At 36.7% G+C, this 20,391-nt stretch overlaps 1 protein-coding gene across 1 annotated transcript in view; it reads left to right on the forward strand.

Moving 5' to 3' along the window:
* MICAL2 (microtubule associated monooxygenase, calponin and LIM domain containing 2) overlaps positions 1-20,391 on the forward strand; it is a 163,971-nt gene that overhangs the window by 17,975 nt on the left and 125,605 nt on the right. The window contains exon 5 of the mRNA XM_040559324.1: positions 10,487-10,660. The gene's annotated coding sequence lies outside the window, so the exon portion shown is untranslated. The remainder of the gene's footprint in view (positions 1-10,486; positions 10,661-20,391) is intronic.

The raw sequence follows: 20,391 nt of genomic DNA on the forward strand, positions 1-20,391 counted from the left end.
AAAGTCACCTTGGAAAAGTAATCTGTTGTATGTTTATGCCTCACACAAAGTGGCATAAAAGTGACTCCCTTATCCACTCTCATTTAGTTGAGAGCTCATTCTGTGCATGAGGTGTAAAACAAGTACATAAAAGATGTATATAGATGTATGTGGGTGATAATATGTGGGATGATCAGGCCCAGGACATTTTGCTCTGCTGTAAGATGTTTATTACTTCATAAATCATGGTAAACCTTAAGAACACATACATCTGTTTTCTTGGGTGGTGACCATCTTTCATACCTGGCATTCATATAACTTACATGATCCGATGTCCAGGATCTTTTACACATTTATTATGGCTATTGATGAGTCAGCTTGTGACCTTCTTTTTCTGTGAAGTCCAGTAGTTAGAAATATTTAGCTTGGAAGAAGATACCTGCTTTCAAATTTAAAAAGGGGGGCTGGGGGGAGTGGGAAAGGAGCACTGTGTTATGTTTCATTGGCCTAACCATGACCTATAAAATGTGCTGGTGAGAACAGAAAATGTAATGTGCCAATGACTGCAGCCATGGTTTGTTTTCATTCTTTTTGATATTTGATTATAAAGGTTAAAGCAGGGGAAAGGGAATGCTAACCTGAAGTGCTAGCTTTCCTGTGGCTCCCTGCCATGTAAGTTGGTGCTGATTTGAAGGGGTCAGGTTCTTTGTTGGCAGACAGGAGGTGGTGAGGAATAAACCCTATCCTTTCAGGACAGTCAGATTTTATAACAAGGTCACAGGTTTGGCCTATTTAGGAAGATTTTTTGCTCTGTTCTAGAGAGTGCCCTTGGTCTCCATTGGCCTCCTACTTCCCACTGAGAAATTGCAACAGACAGCTGCTTGCTTAACATATGGGTTTTGCTGAGGTAGGCTGAGCAGAGGGCAGAGTGCAAGTACAACCAGTCGACCAGTCAGGGCAGGGAAAGTATCAGAAAGGTGAGTCAGGCAGAGAGAGGCACATGGGGAATGGCACGGCTAACTCAAGCTTCCTTTGCTTGGCCTCCAGAACTGATGGACTCGTGACGATTGCAATTCACCCATGCACCATGACGGGCATTTTTCAGAGCACAGCAGTCAGATCTTTGGCCACTGAAAGCAAGCAAGTAGAAGGTATTTGCTGATTAAGCACTAAGAGCAAGCTGGCTTCAGAGACATCTGCTTACAGTTTCCACTTTTCCACTTTTCCACTTTCAAAAGAACACCTTCATTTGGCTTCAGGGATGAAAGCACTTTCATATGTATGTTTATATTAAAATGCTCATGTGAGAAGGAATATTAACTATACTGTTGAGAAAAAAGTTCTAGTCTCTAGTACAGTAAAATCAGTCATTGGGATTGGTTAGTTCAATATTTTAAAAATACACCGTGCAGTAGAAATCTGAGAGAAACAGCTCACTCTGTTGTGTCCAACAAGTATGACTTTGTGCACTTTTGCTCTGTTGAAGTATGCCGCGTGAAGTCTCCTGAGGTATTCCCCATGCAGCTGTAGAGGCTGATGATTTACTCAAACCCATTAAGAAAATTAAATCCTCTTCAAAGAATTATGTCCAATCATTCTGCAAATGTTTTGAAACACAACGGCTGCACTCTGCCCTTAGTCGCTCTTGTGAAATACAGCTGCACTGAATGGAGGCTATGTGTGAGGACAGGGCTGGACCACAGCCCGTTTGACCCGGCTGGGCAGTTATGGCTTGTGTTTGCAGCATGTCTTCAGGGAGGCAGGGAGTCCATTTAAAATCCCCACTGTATCCATTGTTTTCATCTCCACAGTACCTTGAATCTGTCTTACAAGAATGGCTTGGGATGCAGCAGCAGCAGAAATATGGGACACAAACCACTGTCATTTATACGCACATAAATGAATGTTTGAACTAAATGATCTAAGAAAACAACCACTGGTTAAGCTCTGGTTGCTCACATCTGGGTTGTGTGACTACAGCTAAGAACAGAATGTGGCTGATCATTCTTATGTGTATTTACAGTCATTAACCATTTGATGAAATCAAGAGGATAAATTGTGCCATTGATGGAATTTCTCAGGCTATGTACATGCTACCTTTCCTTCTGGAAGTTTAGTTAAATGGGGCTTTCCCTATACTTCGGGCAAGCAAATTGCTTTCTTTTTCCTTCTGATCTCTCAGGAGTCTGTTTTTTAGCCTGCTTGTCTTACCTTAATTCCTTTTGACAAAAGATCCCTTTTATCATACATGCTAAAATTGTTGGATGGGCCTAGTTGACATGCCATGACGAAATTAAATAAGCAGCGTGTGTAAATACAGAAACTTTTAAGATGTCATGTATCACTTCATTTTTCTCTAGGTCTTAACACTAGATTTCACAATATCATGAGTATCATGATTGTTTATTTATTTATTATTATTTTTTGGAACTCCAGCTTCTGGATTTTTTTTTCTTAGAATGAATGTGAAATTAGCTTATTTATCAAGCTCTTGTGGTTGCAGAAGGGTACTTAATAACTTGCTCAGTTGCATGTGAAAAGCTCAGAAGGTAAAAAGTGAATTAAAAGCAGATCTATTGTGACAAAAATAATCTGATTATGATTTGTGATTTTAGAATGCTTGGGATTGGTGATATTTCATACACAGTTTGTCGCTTTTTAGCAGATAAGCAAGAGAGCAAGATTTCTGTACTGGAGAATTTCAGTTTATGAATTTGATGCTTTAGTCACATCTGTTGGCTGACATCTTAGGCACGTGGTAGTTTTCAACACATCTAGAAATGGGACTAATAATTTAGCTGACAACTATAAAAGTGATATCTGTTTTTATGGGTTGGTCAGATGATTTCCTCCTTACGAGTTTTTCTAAACCAGGGATATTTGAGCTTACTTAATGGGTGTGGTCTTTGGTTCCTGGGAACCTCTTACATTGAACATCATATTTTAAGGGATAACTAGAAAAATAGTTATTAGCTATAGAATTGAAAAAAAAGAAGAAAAAAAAAGAAGAAACTTTCAGGTTTTTGTTTGGAAGTTTTTTTTCTTATCAGACTGTTGTATAGCTTGGAAGCAGAAACCTATTTTTATGTCCTGTTACTTTTATTTTCAACTAGTAAATTAGCATTTGAATTTCCTATCATAATCTAATTAACATTATGTTTTCCATAGTAAATAATGGTACCATCTCCCTTGTCTGTTCAGTATGAAAGTGTAGAAAGATACCAACATAATTAGCACCTTTTTTTTTTTGTATAAACTAAATTTTAGAAATTAGCTTAAAATATTGGAAAAAATCTACTATAGGCCTTCGTTCTATAAGCATTTAGGCACGTATCAGATCTTGATGATCTGAACCAACATAATTTAGAAATGACGCATTTTTTATTATATTATGACTTATTTTCTGCTTTTAACAACTGCTACTGTACTTCTGACTTCTGTAGCTTTACAAGACCTCAAGATCAATGTTATTGATGATTAATATTTAAAATGACTTTCAAGTGAAGGTTTCTTCAAAATCTTGAATTTTGAAGCAGACATCTGTAAGGGGGGGGACTTTTATTTGTTTATCAGTAGTGAAATCAATATACAAACATAGAAGACATTTTTAGCTGTGAATTTGCTGCGGAAGCTACCCTCTGATTGCAGGGACATGCTGTTGTAAAGTAGTTTGCATTTCCTAATGTCACTTTTACAGGCTTCAAATCACTGCAGCCTATAAAAAAAGGAGTTTACCATTATGTAACAGTTAAAAATGAACAATAAAAGACAACAGGACGTGATAACTCCTAAAGAAGCGTTCATACCAAGTATTTGCATTGCCAGTGAAAGTATTTATTGCATGTATATTTTTTAAATGAAGGACAGATTCTGCATGTAATTACATTCTTGATAACAAGGTAAGGACCATTCCTTTTGTACTTGCTCTGTTCAGTATCTGAATATTTACACTTAATTTTCATATAGGTAGGAATTTATGAACAACAACAAAAAAAAAAACCATTCACACTCCAGTCTTGCGTGGTGTTTCTTCCAACAGTATCTCAATTTTGATTGTACACTGATCTACAAAAATAGCAGTAATTGCTATTTCAGTGCTTTGTTTTGTTTTGTTTTCTGGTCTTGTTTTCTTCATAATGAAAAAGTAAAAATGTATGCAATAACTAGCCTTCGTTTCTCATGTATAAACTGAGCAAACCAGATGCCAGGTTCAAATAGTTGATTTTCTCCTTTTATATTTCTAGGACATTTTTCACTTTTCTGTACATGTTTATTCCTAAAATGTTACCTTATTTTACCTCCGTGAAAGAAGACGTGAAAGCTACAGAACAAAGACTTTCTAATGACAAAAGCCAAACTAAACACAGCAGAGCTGTAGCAGATCCCCAGTTGGATACACCCATAGAGAATTAGATAATCTTTTTTAATTATGTAACATCAAACGTAGCAGCAACCAAGAAAATATTCTCACCTAACACACCTATAGCTTGCCTGTGTTTTTAGAACTTATTTTGTTTGGACACCTCTTCTACTCAGTTTCTTCTTCCCCCTGCAAAATCATACAAAGCTTGTCCAGGAAATACAACTCTTTTCCCTTAAATTAAACTTCCAGTGCTTTACACAGAATGTAAGAGGCCAAAGCCAGAACCAAAAATTTTGAGATGGCAAGGGCAGGGTAGTCTAGCTCAGCTGAGGGCTATAAACACCCATTGCTTAACTTTTAAATTAAAGAGTAGCTTCTATCTTTCAGCTCTCCTGTTTCTAACATCTTCTTAGTTGTTGCTACAGGTAAAATCCTCATAGTATTTGCACTTTGAGGTATCGAGAGGGGATTTAAAAGCAGAAAGAGAAGAAGAAAACTGTGTCAGCTGATGCCTCCTGCTTGATGATTTGGAGGAGGAAGATTTAAAAAAAGGGAGACCTAGAAACAGAGGGGGAAAATGTTAAAACAGGCATTGTGTTACAGCAGAATACAGAATATTTGTGTCAGAAGTAAGAATGCCATGACCCAGGACCCTATCTCTCACAGATGTACTTAGCTTTGCATGCTGATTAAAACCCTTTGAAGCTGATAGGACTGAATAGTTGTGGCTGAACTTAAGCTTAACTAATTCCTCCAATACTGCATGTTCCAAAGAATGAGGTTTGATTAGAAGCCACTTTAACTTTTACCTTATTTCTGTTGTATCCTTGATAGATATAGCCCAAGCTGGAATCTGTTGAATGTTCCAGTTCTGACCCTGATCCTCCAACATCCCATTTAACTACTCACATGATAAAGTTATTAGTAAATGTTAAATCTTTGCAGGATTATGATCTAAAGGAGTATTAGAGCCTGATCCAACAACTTCAGAGGCCTGCCCTAGATTTTGATGAGCACTGTATCAGAGCCATACTAAAAGGATTAAGATGCTACTGGTACTTACTGAAGATACCGTTTTCCCAAAAGCACAGTTCAGTTTTCTGGTATTGACACAGCTAGAGCAAGTGGTGTAAGTTTGCACATTGTATAATACGTCTCGCTATACTTAAACTAGTATAACTGATAGTTTATAGTGGCTCCAGTAGCCTTCATTTTATTTATGCATTCATAATCCAAATGCTTAGCAGTATAAATATTTTCTCTGTGTGGCTATACATACAGACATATATTTACTTATATAATGTGTGAGGTTATGTCATGGAGGAACATAAAATTTTGCTGCTGCCTCTCTGAGATGAGTGGGTTACCTGCTGTAGCAGAGTGGAGGAGTTAGGCAGGCTGCCACAGCACTGTCCCAAGACCAACCCTTTCTTTAGAGAGGGCAGGATTTCAGAAGTAGAATTGCACTTTATAGCTCTTCAGAAGCTCCTGTGTGCTAGGTTTTTCTCAAAAATTAAGGAAGAAAACATTAGAACCCTTTTCCCACTTCTGATGCAGAAATATTCTGGGGTCTTTTCGCTTTCCCCTTCAAATTCCCTTTTTTACTTTCAAATGCAACTACAGATGTAGAAGTCCCAGCAAATACTGAGGTACAAGTGTTTTTAATGCATGTCAGAAACCTGATGCTGCTTGGTTTAAATTTAGGATCTCCAGCTGACATGGATCTGTTGTGTTGCTTCTTAACGAAAAAAATCAGTCATGTCGTGTGCAATCATAGCTGTTTTGTTTGTTTTAAAAATGGCTTTCTTCACAAGCTGGATTTTGTTCAATGTGCACAGCCTATTCTGGCATATTGGTCAGCAGTGATTGAGACAAGAACACTTCCCCAGGTGAATAGTCTTCTCCCATAGGAATAAATGTAGCAGAATCTAATTAAATGAGTCTCTTCGTATAAAGAATGTATAGAAACTGAATCTATCAATGGGACAAGAACAGAGCTTAATTCAGAAAAATCCCTCAGAATTTTAACTGCAAGTTCTAAAAGATTTAAATTCTTCATAAAAGACAAAATATTGCTGTGACTTGTTAAACATTATTTGTCATGCTTTGTGTTCAGCTTTTGTTTGTTTTATGGTCATGTTTGTTTCTTCTTGGGTCAGTGAGTTTAGGGACAGTATAAACCTGGACTGGCTGTTCCAGAGTCAAGGGTATCAACTCTATGAACGAAACAGGAAATTATTTCTTCTGATTGATTTTACTCTGGCGTGGAAATCCACAATATCAAGTTTTGCTCCCTTATGTAGCTACTGTGCATGATCCAGAGCAGCCTTTCACTTTTTCTGTTAAGTCTGGGCAGTCTTTTACTTGTTTCTCATGACCGATAAGCTGCCTGTTTTACACTATTTATCTTTAGAAGGAGGAAGATTGGCAAAAATTCATTACCAGGAAGGAAAAAAAAAAAAAAAAAAAAAGCACACACACAAAAAAACCTGTCACGAAGGTCTTCTAAATACAACCACTTACTGAATTTACTGATTTTATTTTTTCTTTATATGGAATTATTTTTCAGCTACTTTATCCTTTCAGATTGAGACTGTTGGGTTATTTTTGAATCTTCTCATTTGAGAACAGTATTTCAAGCATTTGAACATTTTCTTTCTACCATTTGTGGAAGAGCACTAGGCTTTGACCCTGTCACCACCCTGGATGTCTTAACACTTGGCCACACCTTTATTTACTGCAGACTGGATAACTGATTCCTCCCTCGCTTCCTGCTCAGACACCACTATTAAAAGGTTTTGTTAGAGTCAAGACGTTGATAACAGCACTTTATAATCTTTTAAAACTTTCTAGTCACATTATCCTATTATGGATTCTTTGCATTGAGTAATGGCATATGTCCTTCTTGATTTCAAATTCCTACTTTTAAATTATTGTATGTACAAAGATATATTTACAACTTTGTACACCAAGAATTCAAAGGATATAGCTGGGATGTTTAAAGAACTTTTTAGTCCTGTAGCATTTTTATCAAATTGTAGGATATCAGGGACTTAAAAATAGATAATATAACAAAATTTAAACAGGGAAAAGGCACTGATCATGAACTTCAGAGCAGTTACCCTGAGAAGCAAAATTAGACAAAGTCTGAGGTGAGTTGCAATAAGAAAATAAAAAACCTGATGGTAACAATTGATACCACTTGACATAGTTTTATGAGTGATAGAGCTTGACAATGGCTATGTAATATGCATTTGTAAGCGTGGCTAATAAAGATACCTGTGTGATCTAATAGATGATTCAATATATAATTCATATATATATATTCATATATTCAATATATGATTCAATATATGATTCAAGGTCTAATATATGATTCAATCATCCTAAGAACATTGTATGTTCTAATTTAAAACAAAAACAAAAACAAAAACCATAGAAATGTTGTATTAAATAGCTAGTTAAATGACGAGCTGAAGAAGTGGTAATACGAGTAGTTAGCTTAACCATTTCTAAGTTACCCCCAAGATTTTTTTCTTGCTCTGTTGAAATACAGTGTTTTTATCAGTTAACATGGCAAATGCCAGTGACTCCAAATCACTTATAAATCCTGACCTGAATCATTTGATAAGGCTTGATCACTTGAGTAATATGTGTTTGAATATTAACAATTCGTTCTTACAGAGGAAGAGCCTAACAAAGGCTAATTTATTTGTTTATTCCAAGAGTCAGGATTTATCACAACCCACTAGTAAAGGAAAGGTGACTGTCAGCTTTATAACCAAGCTGAAGAAACACCCTAAATTTGGAAGCAGAAACTAGATGCATTCAAACCACAAATAACCTGCAGCAGTTTTTTTTGTTCTGAGGCAAGCTAGTTCCTGGCGCAATTTTCTTTGGTATGCAGAAGGTTCTCTAATATTTAAGCCCTTCAAATAACGACTAAGTTATTTCTCAGATGGGTAAAATAATGCAAGCAAAAAGTGTATGTTTGAAAATAATGAGTGAGATTCTTTAGCCCATGTTGGATAGGAAGCCAAATTAAATGATGATAATCTATGTATTTGTCTTCCTTTGAAACCTAGTTTCCTACTGGTTTTTAGTAACCTCTGCTATCAAAGGTATATTCAAGATGTGTCAAAACAGTAGAAGACGTGGTTCCTTTTCTCTGTTATTTTCTACCTCCACATACAACAACTCACACAGATGTTATCAAAAACAGTGAATGTAGTGAAAGATATTAAAATGAGCCAATATTTTCTGAGTGCCCAAATGTTCAATTTTACATGACTTAAGATTATCCATTTAATTTGCATGACAACGGCATTATTGCCAGATGAGATGCTGCATCTGGGGGAGCAGTAACTCCTAGCTACCAGGACAGTCACTTCTTAGGCTTCTCTCGCTAGATCCAGATCAGCTAATTTAGTTGCATGTGACTGTTGTATTGTACCCTGTTTCCATGACTTCCTTTAATTCTCACATTTGTGTTGGTTATATAGACACAGAAAGTTGAGACAAGTTACATAACTGAGTTCAGAGATCACTTATCCTATTCTAACTACATAACTACAGCCTTACCGTTTTGTTTATTATATCTGAGCACTTCCTTGAAAGAACATCAAAGAATTCAGAATATATAATTTGTAAGAAATTAGGTTCTTATCACCCAGATACAGATCTGATGCTGCACCACTGAAGTTGGTAGCAGTGGGATGAAGCTGAATGGGTGTTAGTCTTCTGAACTTTTTGTGTATGCAGAAAAAGTGTTTATGCTGCATCTCTTCAGGTTTGGACGAGACAGAGTCGCCTCTTCGGGGTATTGAGACTTCTTCAAGGGCCAAGTTAGGGAAGAACCTCCCAGGAGAGGTACACTGGATCATCTATGGATGGGATGTGAACAAGTTGAACTCTAGCTGGTTTGCTCTTTGCATCCATTCTGATCTTACTGTATCAGAGTAAGGGTGAAGCTGGAAAGGAGAAACTAGGCAAGTAACCCTCTGTGGAAGTGGATGAGGAAGTTATTTAAGAACACAATACAAATAGGGGCCTTTGAAGTAACAGTGGTGCCCTATATTAGTTTGCTTTTCTTCTATACTGTACACATTTCACTCTACTCAATCTAGTCTAAAAAATGCATTTGCATAATGATTTTTTGTTAAAGAAAAGGTACATTGTTAAACTGCTTAATTATTATATATAATAATTATATGTAATAAAATATATAATATATATTATATATATATATTATATAATTATATATATGGCTGGCTTGCATGAATTTTCAAATCCTTATTTCCTAATAACGAAAGGAGATAGAGTTTGCCAAGGTCTCAGCACAATTATTTCACCTATATTTATTTGGGGAGTTTTCTTTTTTAATCCAATTTCCTTCTTTCCTTCTTTCCTTTTTCCCTTCTTCCCCTCTATTGCAGAGCAAAGCCTCGGGCATTCAGATTTAGGTAGTTGTCCAAAATCTATTTTAAAACAACATTTTAAATCAAAGCTTCTTGCAGCTATAGGGCAAGGGTGACATGTACCTTCCCTGGGTCAGCAGTACAACTTGGGATGACATTGAAGACGCATCTCTCTTTTCCCTTCCAGCAAATACATCCATAACATAGAGCTATAAAGATTTTTGTTTTTCAGAAGTCTAGGTTACCTTGTCCCATATAGGACATGCTGAAAGAACTTTGGCTCACAAAACAGAGGGAGACATATCTCACCTAAGACTCTGCCTGTGTCCTTAATTTTTTTTTTTGTGATTAACAACGAAGACTTAGCAAAAACATATCTAGATTTTGCAGTGTTGACAGGCAGCTTCATTATTACCATAACAATATCACTTAATATGAGAAGCAGAGCAATGTGGAACCTGTATTGCCAGAGAAAGGATAAATCATGGCATTGTGTTGATACTGAGACATACAAAGCTTTGGTAAGCGCTAGTTCATTGTTCACACCTTCTGTTAATTTTCCATACAGAACCCAAAGTAAGACAAGTGATGTAGAAGGGAAGATACTTTAAACAAAACTTGGAGTAGAAATAGATGTTAACACATCTGAAGCTACAATTCTAGCTGAAAATATCCTAGTCTTTTGATTTTTTTTTCTTGATGGTAGTTATTCTTATATATTTTTCAGCTGCTTTCAAGTTGCTGCTGTACTACTGGCTGTGAAAGTGAGAGAACAGCTTCTGCAGATGAAAGGCCAGCAATGATAGCACTGGAATGTGACCTCGGATGTTTATCAGAACAACACTGGCTGTCAGATGATACAGCATTCTTATTTTTCCAACCACTTTTGGACTGGAATCAGGTCAGTTCAGGATGGGGGCATGTATTGCCATGCGTTGCATGCAGCCATAAATGGTATATCCTGTGTTAAGACTTAATATGAAGCTACTTGAGTTAATATGAAATAGGTTTCATTTCAATCACCCTCCCTTGTATGTTGATATTTACCTTGTCCCTCTGTCAATTCCATCATGCTTGAAAAGTTTGCTTGAAAGAAAGCACTGGAATTAGAGAAAGACCAGTTATTCTATCTGATTTTAAAAAAAAAAAATCAAACGAGGATAATTTTCTTGCTATTGATTATGGGTATTCTCATGCTTAATAGATCAAGGTTTCGTAAACTGTATGTGATTATTCCTTCCTGCCTCAGATTTGAGAAGTATCTGAACAGTAACAGAAAAGAAGCTGCTATCTGAAAGATAGATTTTGAGTAAATGAAGTTATCTCCATAACTTTGTTCTCTCTATCTGCAATTGAAAATGATGGAGACAAGTGGTTGGTAGATAAACTATGAAGGTCAAAACTGGGACTAGGTGTAAAAACATCTCAGCTACATTCTCAGCCTGGCTGTTGGTTTGTGCTATTACTATGAGCAAGTTATTTCCCTGGGCCTCAGCATCCACAGCTACAAAACAGAGTAGGTCTCAAGAGTCCTCAAAATGAAAAACTGCCCTTAGTAATGCGAGTAAATAGTATAGTAAATACTATTATTTTTATGGAGGTGTTAGAGATTTGAGATTTATTTGCAGATTGAGTCACTCATGAGATTACAGGAATTACTTAGGAATGTTTTATTACTTTGTTGGTACATACAGGTTAGGACAACACATGTAGGTGGGGCTGGCTTCAAACCTGGTTGAAATGCCAGAAATATGGTGCTTCAACACCTGGGTAAAAGGAAATATTTCTACTGCTCTTCTTGTACTGTAGAGTGTGGAAGAAATTCTGTAGTTGTTTCCATGATGAATCATGCAGATAGTAGTGGACTACTTAATGTTTTAGGATGAAATTCCGTCCTTAATTTTTTGTTAATGCTTCTGCTCTTGAAAGGAAAATTGAGGTTGCTTATGCTTTGTATTACAGCTCCACCTCTAATCTTTTTTTCAGACAAATATGCTGGATGACATTTATGGATGAAAATTTGCCAGCATTCATTTTGTGCTTAGAAAATATAGCAAGATCTCTGATATCCTAGAGCTGAAAAACTAGCAATGTGTCAGTAAATAAGCAAGTTGAAAATAACTATATGTCTTTAATTGTGTTTCTTGGGTGATTTTTTATTTAAGCAAAAATGATCAAGCATTTTTTCAAAACAATGTGCACCCCAGACCTAAGAGCAGCAGGAGGGTTATCCATATTACAAACCTCTGTCAAAAGCCTGTTTGTTTGCTTTTGAAATATAATATTGTGGTGGAGCAATTACAGAAATGCAAAGCATTTTGAATGAGCAAAATATTTTTATTCTTGCTGAACAAGTGCTTTAGTGCTACCAGGTGAACAACTTGTAACATATTCCTGATCTATTAAAAAATGTCTTAAGCATCAGTATTTTGACTAATCAGTCAAGTTTTGAGCATGTTTGTAATTTTCTCCCTAGTTTTGAATCCTCGGTTTGTCTGGAGGCCAGGAAGCTCCTGGACTGATTGGCTGAGTCATTTTCTGATGATTAAGTGGTATGTCTGCACAGGAAACATATTGCAAAAGGCTTAAGGGGGGTTTTAAATAGAAAATGTTTGGAGGGAAAATCATTACTCAGAAGGCAAATTCTAGTGATACATGACTGCATCGATGTCGTCTTTTTAAAAGGCCAGTATTTTTAATGATTTTTTTTAAACTAAAAAGCACATTAGCACATCGATTTAATTACTTAGTACTTTCTTTACATCTTTTTCTTACTCAGACAAATGTGTACAGGGACACTAAGCAATTTTAAATTTCAAAATAAGCTGTCTTGATAGCTGCCTTCTTGTTTTCAAGGTCTATGTTTTTAATTCCAAGAATACATATTTCTTTAATGTTACCCTTGCTAAACTGACAAAATCCTGATCTACTGTGCATTTCCAATGTGCTTTTTTTCTGTGTTATGGTATGTGTATGTCATACACATGAAGGGAGCAAGGAACAGGACACAGAAGCCAGGAATTCCTCAGTTAGTACTGCTTCTATCATTGTTAAATTAGTGAGTTGCCTTAGACAAGTTTCCATGTCATTTTCTTAGTTATTCTAGGACTATGACTTGTCTTCAGATTGTTCTTCTGTAAAGGTAGGATAACAGCTAATCCCTCATTTCAGAATGGCCTTTTAACACATGCTGAATTACAAAATATGGTAGGAAAGTATACAATTCACTTGAATTCAGCGACTTTGACCACAAAACCAGAAAGCAGATGTTTTGTTCCCTCTTCAGTTAGCAGCAATCTAAGGATCCCTGTCTGGTCATATTATAGCGTAAGTCACTGAGGAACTGATCATTTGACCGAAAAGGCCAGTTCTGTTATTGTTTAGAGAGGGGTATGTTGTTAACACAGGAAAAAAACAACAACAACAACAAAACTGTGGTCAAGTAATGGAAATAAAATCAAACTTTCCTAATTTACAGCCGGATCCAAAGCTAACCAAAGCCAGCAGGAGTCTTTCCACTGACTTCATTAAACTTAGCATATTTGTCTACAGAAGTGCTAGCAATACAACCCAGCCAGGCCCTGGGAGACGCTCCAACCCCTTGTTCTTAGCTGACCTTCCTTGGCCAAAGTGCAGAACTGCTAGGGTGAAAATGGTACTATGTACAGTACCAAGGGCAGGCTGAACTGAAACTTGAAACCAGAAAATGCTGTAGGAAAACCCTTACTAAGAGAGAAAAAAATAAATATAAGTAACAGTAAATGGTAGTAATATTATAGGTTCTGTTGCCTCCAGGGAAGCACCTACATATTTATAAATAGTGACATGCAGACATTAGTTTAGTTTAAGATGCTTATTGACGCTTCATATGACTAATGTTTTAAGGAAAACAGAAGGCACGAGTGGGCATGTTTCCAAAATCTGGGTATATTGTGAAATAAAAAATTACACATAAGCTTTCTCTCCATGAGTACACAGTGAAATCTACATGTTTGCTGAAAGTACTACTCCTGTACACTAAAAGAATTCCTACTGGAATTCCACCATCTGGAGTAAATGATAAGAGAAGAGGCAGGACTCATGAAGGAATCGACTCATTTAACTCAATTATTTAAAGATGGAAATCTGGCTGAAATCTAGAACTTTTTGTAATAAGTTTCATCTCTAACGTTTGACAGTAAACCATTCTCTGAAATAGTCTGTTAGATAGGGGCTGTGTTCTATTGAAATGTAATAATGAATTACCTAGGTATATCTAAAATTATTTTTGTTGTCCAACAATAAATATTTGGCTGTGTGGGTGAAAGTGAAAGGCCAGACTGTGATCTCTAGGTCACTAGGAAGTTTTGTACCACTATAAATAGAGGAACAATTTGAATCCTGTGAAGTTATTTCAAATTGATTTTTCAAAAAATACTGACATACCTTTTAGTATTTAGCTTATACTTTCTTAAACAGTATGTTGTTGAATGTGTGATGCCAGATGCTTGTGTTGAAACAGCAGCATAATTGCTGCTCAGTAAGAAATCGCAAGGATGCAATACAGCAAAGAAGCACTTTGCATGCACAAAGAAAGAAATGCTTTCACATCAGAAGGGTTGAGTGGCAAAAGAAGACTTCAGTTGTGCTGATTTTCGTGGGTCAACCTCATGTATGAATTTTAAGTAACTTGTTAAAGGGCATTTGAAAGAAATGTCAGTTCTGTGAAAAACGTAGAGCCATCATACAACAAGTTGATGAGCTAAGTTCCTGCTCAACAGGATTTCCTCTGGGAATGTGGCAGTTGTTAAATGTCTTCATTTCAGCTGTTATGAAAATGCATTTGTGCCCAGGCTTTGTTTTCTCCCCAAGTGCTGCTGTTACCATTCCAGAGAGTTCAAAGTGTTTTTGCTCTCCATGCATTCAGGCTCCTCCTTTACCAGCTGAAATCTGATATTTCAAACTCTGACTATACATGAGCAGGAAGTGCAGAAAGATGCCAGCTGCCCTATTGACAAATTTGCAAATGCACAGGACCTTTTTCTTTTTTTTTTTTTTAATTAAAGAATACCATTTTTTTATGCTGGCACTGAGACTGGAAAGCTATTGGCAGGCAGTGCAACTCTAAAAAGGTCTCTCTTTAAGCTACACTTGTTTGTTTAAAGTTGCTAACGTGACATGTTTAAATACTAAATCATGGAGTTCATAAAAATATTTTACAGGTTTTCAAGAACAATATTGCTTGTGCTGTGATCCAGTGAGATCACATGAGCTATGAAAAACCAAACAACGGAACGGAGGCTGTCCAACAAGCCTCCAAGTGTTATGTTGGCAGCTGGTGGCATTACATGAGGTGGCACTTCTCTGTTGAGTGCTAAGCCAATAGCCAAGTGGTGCTAGGAAGCATGGCACTACAGAGCCTGTTATCTCATGGGGAGGCAACAGTAGGGGCTGAATTACCTGCAACATCTTTGAAATCTCCAAAGCTTATGGCTGAAAGAAGAATGACCACGGTCTTATTCCACATATGGTCTCAATGTGTCAAATGCTTGCTGTAGAACTTCTCTTGCTCTGCCACGTGGGCTGTAGCACTTGTCTTCCATCCCTCTTCTAAGCAGTGCTGAAGGGGGTTATGTCTTCCTGAGGCACTTGGAATTTGGCAGATGGGTTTTGGTAGCACTGATGTCTGCACGTGGCTTGTGTCTGCATGGCAATGCTGAGCTCCTCTGGGAGCAGAGGCATTGTGTAAAGCACAGCTCTTCTGTATAGGTTTATGGAAACCTGACAGTGCTGGAAAGGGGCCAGTTTAACAGGGAGAACTGAAGTTGACTATGTGATAATTAGGTTATTCAAGCTTAATGTTAAAGAGGTAAATGACTTTAGGCCCTGTTTAAGAAACTGGGGATGAAAACATGGAAAGGAGAATAAGCTGCATTTTTGCTGTGATCAGATAAGAAAGAGAAACTATCAGTGCTGCTGTAGCTGGATATAAAATAGAAAAACATAAGTTGCACTGGGTAGTTAAAAAGCAATTAAACTTTCAAGAACATATTCCTGAGTAGCAGTTTGAGAGCACTGTTTTATTTTTTTACGGAGAAACACAAGAAGTTCAGTCTTTCAAGGATAATTTTCCCAAGGCTGAGATAGTGATTAGAGACATATAACTCACAACCTTAAAACACAAGTCTCTTTTGTGTCTGCACAGATCACAGATCTGCTTTTTGGTTGCACTGTAGTAGTCTCCAAGTGCACCACGGCTAAGTTTCATGTTTCTATATAAATGCTGCTTGTAAAGGGCATTAATGATGCATTACTCTTGTTTCTTAGCAACCTTATTTTTTAATCAAAGAGGGTTTGAATGCATATAATTTATTTATTTTATGCTGTCAAAACAGACAATAATGTACAACAGATAAAACTGATCGCCAACAGTTGCTGATTGTTTTCTATTATCTCCATAGAGCGAGTTAGAAACATTTGCATAAGATAATTTAAAAAACTGAATAGATCTTCTTCCTAGCCATTCCTCCCTGGCTAAGCGTGAGAAGTGAGGTCATCTCTTCTCTAATATAGCATAATGCAACACAGTAAATGATCAGTCTCTAGAAACTCCTGAAGTACATTCTGGAATTACCAAAGAAAGTACCTCCTTCCCTGAGAATGAGAAAAAAGAGATTCACCATTAAAATTCTAACATGGGTATGCTCACGCAGATGGACTCATACTCATTAAAGAAACACTTACCATAGGACAGACTAACTAGAAGTGTTTAATTCAAAAATGAAGAATGAGAATCTTGTCTGTGAAACTGGAAGCATGACAATTAGAAATGTTGTAGTTTCATCCTTGAGTTCAGTTGTCTGATAAACATTAAATTTCCCAGAAATATCACCAGAGACTATCTCGGTACTCAGACTTAACACGATGGTCCTCACCAGTTCACACTTTTTCTTTCTTCCATTAATGACACTCAGGGAAGACTTTGTTCAGTAACACCCACAAAACATAAATAACATTTAATTAAAAAATAAGTATCTGTTAAGATTTAATATGCTAGCATCAAAGCATCCGGAAAGTGATCTTTGTCTCTGACAGATTTCCCACAGACAAGAAATAATCTCAGGTACTTGCTGATGACATACAGAATGGTTAAGCATGTGTTTACAAAGATTCCTTTTATTTGCTGACAGTCACGTTCTAGGAACTATTTTCATGTGGGTGTGTGCTAAACACTCAAGCCTTCTGTATTTTTGTTTGTTTGTTTGCTTGCTTGCTTGTTTGTTTTATTTTCCCCCCAAATCTTTATCACAGATCACTATATTTTCTCCTGACATAGTCTGAAACAACCTAGTTGGCTATTTTACAATGTGACATCCTCTAAGAAGCTGACAGTTACCAGCTTTGGCAGATGTTTTAGCACCCTACCAAAGCAGAATCTGTTTACCAGCTGTACATGGCCTGGAATTATTTGGCTTGAAAGACTGTGTATTAACTTAAATTTCTTTATCACTTTAGCTGACATTTAAGTTTCACTTTGCTCTGCAAAGTCTTAATCTGAAATCGAGTATGACCAAACAGAGTACATTTTCAGGGAAGGTGTTAGCACAGCACTGCAGGAAGGAAATCTTATCAGCTTTGTTGAGCTTGGTTGGTTAGTTTTATGGGGAGTCATTTGTCAGCAGAATCGAAGGCAACGCAGCTGCAAAGGACTGGCTAGGAAAATGAGGCCTGATCCAAAGCCCTTTGGAATCCATGCAAAACAATGTTTAATTACTTGATCCTTTCCTCTCTGAAGTCGGTGAGATGTTACCAACAGTGAGATGTTATTTCAACAGGAGGAGAAATACATCTATGCCTTCGATATTCTTTGATATGCATTTCTCAGAGTAGTGATTTCTGCAAATCAAAGCAGAATCAAAACTGTATCTCAGCACACAAACCCAAATGTGAGAAATGAAAATATAAAATATCTGTGGAATGTGCCCCTAAGGCACTGAGGATTTGGCATTAATAAAATGAAGACTCTTAATGCAATAATTATCATATTCCTTAGGAAAAGTATCCAAATATACCTCTTTCCTTTGGACAACCAAATCTTTTAAAAGCACTGACCTCACCAAGGACAGAAAAAGGAAAAGAAAATTTATTTCTTTTGAATAACGATTTGTTGTACCTTTCATTATGTCCACCTATTTGATTATCTGTAAAATCTTCTCAAAATTCAAATATATCTTACAACATGATATGTGTCCCAAAAGAAATTTCAAACTTCTTAAGGTTCTGGTTGTTGTTTTTCAGAACTTGATAAATGTTTTTATGATCTGTGAAAACAACATTACCAAAGGTGCCATTATCCTTTACATGAAATGAAATGACATTATAAAATGAGACTTTGTTGTAGGAATAAATATGGGATGATAATTCTATGCCTTACTAAAATGAGAACTATCTTAGAGAGTTCTAGGCTCATTCTTCTGCTTTCAAAGAAGGAAGTTTTGGATTTTGAAGAGGCCAGTGCTGACAAGCTGAATTCTGTCTATATGAGATAGCAGTTGTCAAAGTGTCTTAGGAAATGGATCAATTAATATACAATGATAGTGGAAGCAAGATATTATCCTGTGCTCAGATTTGGTGTATGATTAATATTTTTGTATTAATGAAACCCATTTTAGCTTCAGGGAGATTAACCAGCAAGCAGATGTGATCAAAAAAGTAAAATTTCCTATACTTGTGTCTGTAACTTGTTTCAGATAAGCTCTGTCCCCTTTCTGTCAAAATAACAGCAAAAACATTCACATATGAAAACAAAAGAATAAACCAAAACAAACAAAGAAACCACCAACCCACCCCAGTTCATGCCCCAGACCTAAAAAGGACTAATGTTACCAGCCTGGAAATGTTTTACTGGCTGGGTGTGCTGAGGGATAGTTTCTTAGAAGTCACCCTCTTAAAGGATATAGGCAACAATAAAAATCCTGGTACTTCTGTGCTGGGGTGGGGAAGTAGGGGAGCCCTACTACTGTTACTGCAGCAGAAGCTGTGTGTGGCTAATATGAGGAAGGTGGGGTGATGAGGCACCTATCCCCAAACTTCCCGAACAGCTGTCTGTGAGAAGAGGGCTAGAAAATAAGGTAGGTGTGTTTTGTTGATACTTCTCTGTTTTTTTTAATCAAGAAACAAATATTTGTTGTTTACCAGAGAACCAAAATGTTTTGAACTGTTCCTCAGCAGACATGTATAAATTCATTAATGTGTTTAGAAACTTGAACAGAAATATTTCTTATAAAGTGTCTCACACTAGAGTAATTTCATTATATGACAAGGGTATTATCTGATACATTCAGGATTGGGTAGGAAGGGCTATTTCCTGAACATGTGGTAAGAAAATCCAGCTATTACAGGCTCCTGGAAAATTACATGCTCCCACATAAAGAAATCAGCTTCCTTTCCTTTGATCTATTTTCTTTTCCACAATCTATAAAGCAAAATTCCTTTAAAAGAACCTCTCTAATGGCTTATTGCTCATTAAAAAGAAAAATAAAATTGTATTTAACTGATTGTCAGCAGACATGAATATGATGACAAACTTCAAACCATAAGCTGGAAAATACCTGTGGCCTACCATGGGATGTAGTAGAATGTCAAGGTTCTTACCTTCATACAAAGGTTTCACCCTCATAAGACCCCACGAGGAAGAGAAGACTTACTTCATTCACCCTGTAGATCACAAACCAATACACTCGATACATGTATGACTTGCACAAAGGCATAAAGAAGGTGAGTGGTGGAGGAGGGAGTTCAGCCTGGTCTCCTGAGACCCAGGCTGCAACACTAACAACCAGAGCATCTCTTGTATGAAAAAGTCGAGTTAATCTGAAGAAATCCACAATTAATAAGAAAAGATCAGACAGATCATTTAAATACCATAAGAAGGTATTTTATTGTGCTGGATATGTAGATAGTATTACATTTACCAAAATTTGAATAAATAGGCTTGCACATGTCAGGAAGGAGAGTGCTTTATATCGTCAGCCACAGTGAGAGGATGAACACCCTACGGCAGCGTTACAGGCGTGACTTTATGCGAGTTGATAGGGCTGGACTATTTTTCATAAGGTCTATTCTAATTCCTTTCTCAAGTCCTACAAAAGGGGGAGAACAGCCTAGGACTGACAAAATAAATAAATAAATAAATAAATTACAAGCAGCGGCACTGTCAAAAATAATGGGTTATGGAAGGGGAAGCTCTGCAGCACTGAGGGAAGTCACTGTTTTATTTCATGGTTGTGTCCCACACTTGACATAAGGGAGGGTGGGCTACAGTAGCCAACAGAACTACATGTAATGCCAAATTTGTAGTTCTTGATTAGTATTTATCAAACTAATCTTTAGTGAAGTGTATTCATTTTACCCCAGAGAGATTAGATCGTGTCTAAGCCGTGTTTTCCTTTGGAAAGAGGTAGGTGTGACTGTGATAAAGAATTTCTTAATTCTGGTTAAGTAACATCTAATGAAACATAATTTTAAAAGATGGTTATGATAAGAGTTAAGATTAGGGAGTGTGAAATATACATTTATCTTCTGACCATTGGCAAAGGTCATGTGTTTAGGGACAATCAGTAAACATACTAATCGGAGTCATTAGAATAGCAA

Source organism: Cygnus olor, chromosome 5 (assembly GCF_009769625.2).
Source record: "Cygnus olor isolate bCygOlo1 chromosome 5, bCygOlo1.pri.v2, whole genome shotgun sequence".
Lineage (NCBI taxonomy): Eukaryota > Metazoa > Chordata > Aves > Anseriformes > Anatidae > Cygnus > Cygnus olor.